The following is a 9,666-nucleotide window of genomic DNA, read 5'->3' as shown; positions in this document are numbered from 1 at the left end:
GGTGTGGGGTGGCATTTCTTTACATTTACATTTACATTTAAGTCATTTAGCAGACGCTCTTATCCAGAGCGACTTACAAATTGGTGAATTCACCTTCTGACATCCAGTGGAACAGCCACTTTACAATAGTGCATCTAAATCATTAAGGGGGGGGGGGGTGAGAAGGATTACTTATCCTATCCTAGGTATTCCTTGAAGAGGTGGGGTTTCAGGTGTCTCCGGAAGGTGGTGATTGACTCCGCTGTCCTGGCGTCGTGAGGGAGTTTGTTCCACCATTGGGGGGCCAGAGCAGCGAACAGTTTTGACTGGGCTGAGCGGGAACTGTACTTCCTCAGTGGTAGGGAGGCGAGCAGGCCAGAGGTGGATGAACGCAGTGCCCTTGTTTGGGTGTAGGGCCTGATCAGAGCCTGGAGGTACTGCGGTGCCGTTCCCCTCACAGCTCCGTAGGCAAGCACCATGGTCTTGTAGCGGATGCGAGCTTCAACTGGAAGCCAGTGGAGAGAGCGGAGGAGCGGGGTGACGTGAGAGAACTTGGGAAGGTTGAACACCAGACGGGCTGCGGCGTTCTGGATGAGTTGTAGGGGTTTGATGGCACAGGCAGGGAGCCCAGCCAACAGCGAGTTGCAGTAATCCAGACGGGAGATGACAAGTGCCTGGATTAGGACCTGCGCCGCTTCCTGTGTGAGGCAGGGGCGTACTCTGCGGATGTTGTAGAGCATGAACCTACAGGAACGGGCCACCGCCTTGATGTTAGTTGAGAACGACAGGGTGTTGTCCAGGATCACGCCAAGGTTCTTAGCGCTCTGGGAGGAGGAAACAATGGAGTTGTCAACCGTGATGGCGAGATCATGGAACGGGCAGTCCTTCCCCGGGAGGAAGAGCAGCTCCGTCTTGCCGAGGTTCAGCTTGAGGTGGTGATCCGTCATCCACACTGATATGTCTGCCAGACATGCAGAGATGCGATTCGCCACCTGGTCATCAGAAGGGGGAAAGGAGAAGATTAATTGTGTGTCGTCTGCATAGCAATGATAGGAGAGACCATGTGAGGTTATGACAGAGCCAAGTGACTTGGTGTATAGCGAGAATAGGAGAGGGCCTAGAACAGAGCCCTGGGGGACACCAGTGGTGAGAGCGCGTGGCGAGGAGACAGATTCTCGCCACGCCACCTGGTAGGAGCGACCTGTCAGGTAGGACGCAATCCAAGCGTGGGCCGCGCCGGAGATGCCCAACTCGGAGAGGGTGGAGAGGAGGATCTGATGGTTCACAGTGTCGAAGGCAGCCGATAGGTCTAGAAGGATGAGAGCAGAGGAGAGAGAGTTAGCTTTAGCAGTGCGGAGCGCCTCCGTGATACAGAGAAGAGCAGTCTCAGTTGAATGACTAGTCTTGAAACCTGACTGATTTGGATCAAGAAGGTCATTCTGAGAGAGATAGCGGGAGAGCTGGCCAAGGACGGCACGTTCAAGAGTTTTGGAGAGAAAAGAAAGAAGGGATACTGGTCTGTAGTTGTTGACATCGGAGGGATCGAGTGTAGGTTTTTTCAGAAGGGGTGCAACTCTCGCTCTCTTGAAGACGGAAGGGACGTAGCCAGCGGTCAGGGATGAGTTGATGAGCGAGGTGAGGTAAGGGAGAAGGTCTCCGGAAATGGTCTGGAGAAGAGAGGAGGGGATAGGGTCAAGCGGGCAGGTTGTTGGGCGGCCGGCCGTCACAAGAAGCGAGATTTCATCTGGAGAGAGAGGGGAGAAAGAGGTCAGAGCACAGGGTAGGGCAGTGTGAGCAGAACCAGCGGTGTCGTTTGACTTAGCAAACGAGGATCGGATGTCGTCGACCTTCTTTTCAAAATGGTTGACGAAGTCATCTGCAGAGAGGGAGGAGGGGGGGGAGGGGGAGGAGGATTTCAGGAGGGAGGAGAAGGTGGCAAAGAGCTTCCTAGGGTTAGAGGCAGATGCTTGGAATTTAGAGTGGAAGAAAGTGGCCGCACAGCCCTCCATGTGCTCGCCAGAGGTAGCCTGACTGCCATTAGGTACAGAGATGAGATCCTCAGACCCCTTGTGAGACCATATGCTGGTGCGGTTGGCCCTGGGTTCCTCCTAATGCAAGACAATGCTAGCCTTCATGTGGCTGGAGTGTGTCAGCAGTTCCTGCAAGAGGAAGGCATTGATGCTATGGACTGGCCCGCCCGTTCCTGAACCTGAATCCAATTGAGCACATCTGGGACATCATGTCTCGCTCCATCCACCAACGCCACGTTGCACCACAGACTGTCCAGGAGTTGCGGAGGCTTTAGTCCAGGTCTGGGAGGAGATCCTCAGGAGACCATCCGCCACCTCATCAGGAGCATGCCCAGGCATTGTGGGAGGTCATACAGGCATGTGGAGGCCACACACACTACTGAGCCTCATTTTGACTTGTTTTAAGGACATTACATCAAGTTGGATCAGCCTGTAGTGTGGTTTTCCACTTAATTTTGAGTGTGACTCCAAATCCAGACCTCCATGGGTTGATACGTTTGATTTCCATTGATCATTTGTGTGATTTTGTTGTCAGCACATTCAACTATGTAAAGAAAAAGTATTTAATGAGAATATTTCATTCATTCAAATCTAGGTTGTGTTATTTTAGTGTTCCCTTTATTTTTTGAGCAGTGTATATATTTTTACGTAAGCCAGGGTGGGATCAGCGGCGGTGGCTTCCCGCATGCACAATTCATTTGCAGTCTGGACACGAAGGGTGAACATCTCCTGTTCTGACTGCAGCTGGGAGGGACTGCTGCGTGAGGACTGGGCCACTTGTGAGTGATTTGGGACGGAAGAGAGGCGCACAGCAGCACCTGCTGCTCGTTGAGAAGAGTAAGAACGATAAGTGCTTTCACGTCAGAGTCTCTAAGTCTCCAATCACACCAGAAAAGTCGCTAGATTTCTCGCGAGTCACTTTTTTGAAAATGTGTTGTTGGCAACACTGTCTCGCATGTCATTTCTTCTTCTTTGGCATCATGGCGTTCACACATTTTGTTTGTGCATGCCGCCACCTACTTTGTGGTTGTGTGTGTTAAATCACGTTACATTTTGTGACATACATACATCATACATACATACTACCAGTCCAAAGTTTGGAAACACCCTCTCATTCAAGGGGCTTTCTTTATTTTTCTATATTGTAGAATAATAGGGAAGTCATCACAACTATGAAATAACACATATGGAATCATGTAGTAATCAAACAAATCAAATTTTATTTTATATTCTTCAAAGGAGCCACCCTTTGCCTTGATGACAGCTTTGCAAACTCTTGACATTCTCTCAACCAGCTTCATTAAATGCTTTCCCACATACGCTGAGCACTTGTTGGCTGCTTTTTCTTCACTCTGCATTCCAACTCATCCCAAACCATCTCAATAAGGTTGAGGGTCGGGTGATTGTGTAGGCCAGGTCATCTGACGCAGCACTCCATCACTCTCCTTCTTGGTCAAATAGCCCTTACACTGCCTGGAGGTGTGTTGGGTCATTGTCCTGTTGAAAAACAAATGATAGTCCCACTAAGTGCAAATCAGATGGTATGGCGTATCGCTGCAGAATGCTGTGGTCGCCATGCTGGTTACGTGTGCCTTGAATTCTAAATAAATCAGTGTCGCTTGCAACGCACGCCCTCACCATCACACCTCCTTCTCCATGCTTCACGGTGGGAACCACATGCGGAGATCATCCGTTCACATACACTGCGTCTCACAAAGACACGGCGGTTGGAACCAAATATCAGACCAAAGGACATATTTCCACCTGTCTAATGTCCATTGCTCATGTTTCTTGGCCCAAGCAAGACTCTTCTTATTATTGGTGTCCTTTAGTAGTGGTTTCTTTGAAGCAATTCAACCATGAAGGCCTGATTCACGCAGTCTCCTATGAACAGTTGATGTTGAGATGTGTCTGTTACTTGATCCCTGTGAAGCATTTATATAGTTTGCGATCTGAGGTGCAGTTAATTGCCGATTTGAGGCTGGTAACTCTAATGAACTTCTCCTCAGCAGCAGAGGTAACTCTGGGTCTTCTTTTCCTGTGGCGGTCTCATGAGAGACAGTTTCATAGCGCTTGATGGTTTTTGTGACTGCACTTGAAGAAACTTTCAAATATCTTGAAATTTTCCAGATTGACTGACCTTCATGATTTAAAGTAATGATAGACTGTCATTTCTCTTAGCTTATTTGAGCTGTTCTTGCCATAATATGAACGTAGCCCTATTTGGTAAAAGGCCATCTTATGTGTACCAACCCTATCTTGTCACAACACAGCTGATTGGCTCAAATGCATTAAGAAGGAAAGAAATTCCACAAATTAACAAGGCACACCTGTTAATTTAAATCCATTCATGTGACTACCTCATGAAGCTGGTTGAGAGAATGCCAAAAGTGTGCAAAGCTGTCATCAAGGCAAAGGGTGGCTACTTTGAAGAATTTAAAAAAGAAAATATTTTGATTTATCACTTTTTTGGTTACATGATTCCATATGTGTTTATTTCATAGTTTTGATGTCTTCACTATTATTCTACAATGTAGAAAATAGTAAAAATAAAAGAGAAACTCTTGAATGAGTAGGTGTGTCTAAACATTTACCCTATCTGCTCCTGCACCATGCCAATGACCTGGGAGGATGGGACACCACTACTCAACACACCCTGTAACTCTTCTGAAGTTAAATCTCATACCCAAATACTTCTCTGCAAGCTGACACCACAACTTCTATTTTCTGTGATGTATGTTCCATTGCTGCGGTACTGTTGATAACCATATGCTAAGAAGCCAACCTTACGTCACTCGATGGCCTATCCCTCTGTGATGGTACAGATCCACTACTCACAAAAAAATGTCACTCCCACCGGACCAGGTTCTTCTTTATCATGTCCATCGATGCAAAGCTCTAACACTTCACCACACCGTCCACCCCACTGGGCTCCCGAGTGGCGCAGCGGCCTAAGGCACTGCATCCCAGTGCTAGAGGCGTCACTACAGACCCTGGTTTGATTCCAGGCTGTATAACAACCGGCCGTGATTGGGAGTCCCATAGGGCAGCGCAGAATTGGCCCAGCATTGTCCGGGTTAGGGTTTGGTCGGTGTAGGCTGTCATTGTAAAATTAAGAATTTGTTCTTAAACTGACTTGCCTAGTTAAATAAAGGTAAAATAGCCTCCCGGGTGCCGCAGTGGTCTCGGGCACTGCATCGCAGTGCTAGTTGTGCCAGCAGAGACCCTGGGTTCGCGCCCAGGCTCTGTTGCAACCTGCCGCGACCGTGAGGTCCGTGGGGCGACGCAAAATTGGCCTAGCATCGTCCGGGTTAGGGAGGGTTTGGCCCTGTCCCAATATTCCTCTTCTACCGGCATTGCTTGCGGCCTGCCCGCCACAGCACATTCTCAGAGTGACTGAGGAACAAATCTCCATAGTTTGTTCTGCCCATGTCCTTTGGGGGAGATGGGTTACTTTATGGGCTATTCATTTGTGAGACATCTGAAATACACAATACATATTTTATTACAAATACAATATTTAATATCATCACCTATGAGAGGGAAACAGGATTAAAAATAAATATAAACTAGTGGGAATATTTGACTGTACAATGACCATTGAAGCAAAGCCATAACCTACTTCTATGGCTCTGAATTAAAGTCCATAGTGGTTCATCATGTCCACTTCACACAAGTGTCAAGTTGACCTTATGACTGACTGGTTTCCATTCCAACACTGCCATCATTTTTTCAGACATATATGACAGACAGCTGCTTGACTTTATATTAGCAGACCTAATAGGGTGCCACTGAGTGCCCCTACCGGGGTGCCACTGAGTGCCTCTACCGGGGTGCCACTGAGTGCCCCTACCGGGGTGCCACTGAGTGCCCTACCGGGGTGCCACTGAGTGCCCTACCGGGGTGCCACTGAGTGCCATATTCCTGCATGACAGCTGAGCATGAGTCCAAAGCCTCCTGAAAGTCCTGCTCCTCCACACCATAGTGCTGGTACCAGTGCAGGCAGGCCCTTGCTTGCAGCATCTCCCCAGCACGCTGCACAGCGTGGCCGAGCAGGCAGGTAACACTGCTGTGATTGGAGCAGACAGTGAGGAAGGGTGTCTCCCACCTTGATCAAAGGGTCTGGAATCAAACACGAAAAAAAAACTTGTTAAAACGGACAACTATTTTGGATATACATTTTCAGTTTAATTAAATACATTTATTCTCACAATTAATTCAATCAAAGGTTCATATTATCCAGAACCTTCTATTTTGATACAATAACCCTAAGGGATACCTAGTCAGTTGTACAACTGAATGCATTCAACTGAGGGGGGGAGGTGCCTTAAATCATCATCCACGTCATAAAAAAAGACTGATGTTATCATGGATTGTGTGTCATCTCAAATCTAGGGTACTTCTTTATGTTACACAGCATCTTCCAATCATATATCTCATTTGTATCATGTGACAGGCATATTGCTCACCAGTCCAGTGGTCAAGGGAAAAGGGTTCCAAGAGACACATCGATGCCCTTTTTTCCAGCTTCTGAAGTTCATTGGACATAAGTCAAGATCCATCCTTGTTGCCTCTGGCCACAGCCAACACTGCCAGGCTACTATACTGAGAGCACAGTTAAGGGAAATAAAGATGGGATAGATATCTAACCCATTTTATTATTTTACATGCTCTGTACACAACAGGTTTAGACTAACAGTAAAATGCTTACGTGTCCTTTTCCAACAATGCAGAGTTAAAGAATAAAAAAATAACTAGAGATAGTGGCACGAGGATTAAATAAATACACAGTGAAAATAACAAGGCTATCTATATACAGGAAGTAAAGAAAGAAATGCTGTAATATATACAGGGAGTAGAAAATAACATGGCTGGCTATATACAGGAAGTAGAAAATAACATGGCTATATACAGGGAGTAGAAAATAACATGGCTATCTATATACAGGGAGTAGAAAATAACATGGCTATATACAGGAAGTAGAAAATAACATGGCTATCTATATACAGGAAGTAGAAAATAACATGGCTATATAGGAGTACCAGTATTTGCAAAGATCGCTGAAGTTGGGAGTCTTATTTCCCTCACCAACTTTAAACATCAACTATCTGAGCAGCTAACCAATCGCTGCAGCTGTACATAGTCCATCTGTAAATAGCCCACCCAATCTACCTACCTCATCCCCATACTGTTTTTATTTTATTTACTTTTCTGCGCTTTTGCACACCAGTATCTCTACCTGCACATCATCTCTGCTCATTTATCACTCCAGTGTTAATCTGCTAAATTGTAACTATTCGCTCCTATGGCCTATTTATTGCCTACCACCTCAGGCCTTTTGCACACACTGTATATAGACTTTCTTTTTTTCTCCTGTGTCATTGATTTGTTTGTGTTATTGGCTTGTTTATTTGTTTACTCCATGTGTAACTCTGTGTTGTTGTCTGTGTCACACTGCTATGCTTTATCTTGGCCAGGTCGCAGTTGCAAATGAGAACTTTGTTCTCAACTGGCCTATCTGGTTAAATAAAGGTGAAAAAAAAACTGAGTTGATGTGCAGGGCTACGGGGTAGCTATGTACTGTACATATAGGTTTGGGTCACGTCACTAGGCAACAGGATAGATAAGACAGTAGCAACAGCGTATGTGGTGTGTGTGTGTGTGTTGGGGTGTCAGTGTATGTGTGGGTAGAGTCCAGTATGTGTGTATAGAGTCTGTGCAAAATAGGGTCAATGCAGGGAGCCATTTGATTAGCTATTTAGCAGTCTTATGGCTTGCGGGTTGAAGCTGTTCAGGGTGCTGTTTGTTCCAGACTTGGCATTGGTACCACTTGCCGTGTGGTAGCAGAGAGAACAGTCTATGGCTTGCGGGTTGAAGCTGTTCAGGGTGCTGTTGGTTCCAGACTTGGTGCATTGGTACCACTTGCCGTGTGGTAGCAGAGAGAACAGTCTATGACTTGCAGGTTGAAGCTGTTCAGGGTGCTGTTGGTTCCAGACTTGGCATTGGTACCACTTGCCGTGGTGGTAGCAGAGAGAACAGTCTATGACTTGCAGGTTGAAGCTGTTCAGGGTGCTGTTGGTTCCAGACTTGGTGCATTGGTACCACTTGCCGTGTGGTAGCAGAGAGAACAGTCTATGACTTGCAGGTTGAAGCTGTTCAGGGTGCTGTTGGTTCCAGACTTGGCATTGGTACCACTTGCCGTGTGGTAGCAGAGAGAACAGTCTATGACTTGCAGGTTGAAGCTGTTCAGGGTGCTGTTGGTTCCAGACTTGGCATTGGTACCACTTGCCGTGTGGTAGCAGAGAGAACAGTCTATGACTTGCAGGTTGAAGCTGTTCAGGGTGCTGTTGGTTCCAGACTTGGCATTGGTACCACTTGCCGTGTGGTAGCAGAGAGAACAGTCTATGACTTGCAGGTTGAAGCTGTTCAGGGTGCTGTTGGTTCCAGACTTGGCATTGGTACCACTTGCCGTGTGGTAGCAGAGAGAACAGTCTATGACTTGGATGTGAGAGATATCCAAACACAGGCCTATTGATTTCAGGGCAAATTTGCCATTAAAAAAATATCACCGTTGATCTTAAAAACGGCAATTGGAGTTGAATCTGGACAATAGTTTGAAGGATACAGATTTCCCTGTGGGGGAAAGCTGTGGAACAGGTTGGAGGGTCCAGCTGGCCAAGGATTCCCAGCGAATCTTCTCACTGAAGTGGGGGAGGCATCACAAAACATACAGGTTAAGTCCCAAATGGCACATTACTCCCTGTGTAGTGCACTACTTTTGACCAGAGACCTGTATGGACCCTAGTCAAAAGTAGTCCACTATAAATAGAAGGGTGCCATTCGGACACAAACAAACACTTTCGCTGAGAGGCCAGCAATTCCCTGTGTATTATATAATAATTCAACTGATCCATCCAAACACTGTACTTACACATGTAATTACAATGTAATAAAGACATGCGATTTTCCAATAAGTCCTTCAGATGGACATCATACAAGCGTTTAATGGCACATCTGGAACAAGCCTGCGGGGTGAAGGAGTCTGGCTGCAGGTAAAGGGCACACAGACCTAATCAGTTCCAAGGGCTCCACACCTAAACTCAGGCCACTGGAGAAACCACCAACATCAGCAAGTTACACCGAGGGACGATTGAATTGACATGTATTTAATACAAGGCATTAGTAACAAAATGCTATGGTCAGCAGAGTAGAACGTATTGCCCTTCTATCACAATGTAGTCATTGTCCTTGGTGTGCATCCCAAATGGAACCCTATTCCGTACACAGCGCACTACTTTTGACAAGGGCTCAGGTCAAAAGTAGTGCACTATATAGGGAATAGGGTGACATTTGGGATACACACCTAGTGCCTGACTATGGGTACCTACCTGACTGTGGTGAGGCTGTGGACAGGCAGCAGTAGTCCAGCCATGCGTGAGGTGATGTGTGTATTCATCACAGAGAGGGATTCTGCTGCTGGTGGAACAACAGAGAGAGAGAGAGAGGATGATGTGCTCATGAGCGCCCTCTGTAGGGCCAGGGCTCAGGGTCAGGGCCTGGTCATTATGAAACAGGAGCACATTGTCAGCAGACCTGAAGGCAGGTGAGGACCAGGGCCCATATTCATAAAACTTCTCAGAGTGCTGATCTAGGATCA

General features: G+C 46.8%; 1 long non-coding RNA gene across 2 annotated transcripts; it reads right to left on the bottom strand.

The window, feature by feature from the left end:
- Nucleotides 1–6,513: 6,513 nt before the first annotated feature.
- Nucleotides 6,514–9,502, bottom strand: LOC135521353 (uncharacterized). Of its 2 annotated transcripts, XR_010452529.1 has the most exons (4): nucleotides 9,398–9,502; nucleotides 8,941–9,117; nucleotides 8,635–8,710; nucleotides 6,514–6,614 (listed from the first exon to the last, which is right to left on the bottom strand). It is a non-coding gene; the product is annotated as an uncharacterized LOC135521353 (long non-coding RNA). The 2 variants fall into 2 exon arrangements; XR_010452528.1 differs by having other exon boundaries at nucleotides 8,635–9,117.
- Nucleotides 9,503–9,666: the final 164 nt, after the last annotated feature.

This window comes from Oncorhynchus masou, chromosome 29 (assembly GCF_036934945.1).
Source record: "Oncorhynchus masou masou isolate Uvic2021 chromosome 29, UVic_Omas_1.1, whole genome shotgun sequence".
Lineage (NCBI taxonomy): Eukaryota > Metazoa > Chordata > Actinopteri > Salmoniformes > Salmonidae > Oncorhynchus > Oncorhynchus masou.
The sequence above is the reverse complement of the archived record's forward strand: the minus strand, read 5'-3'. Positions and strand labels throughout refer to the sequence as shown.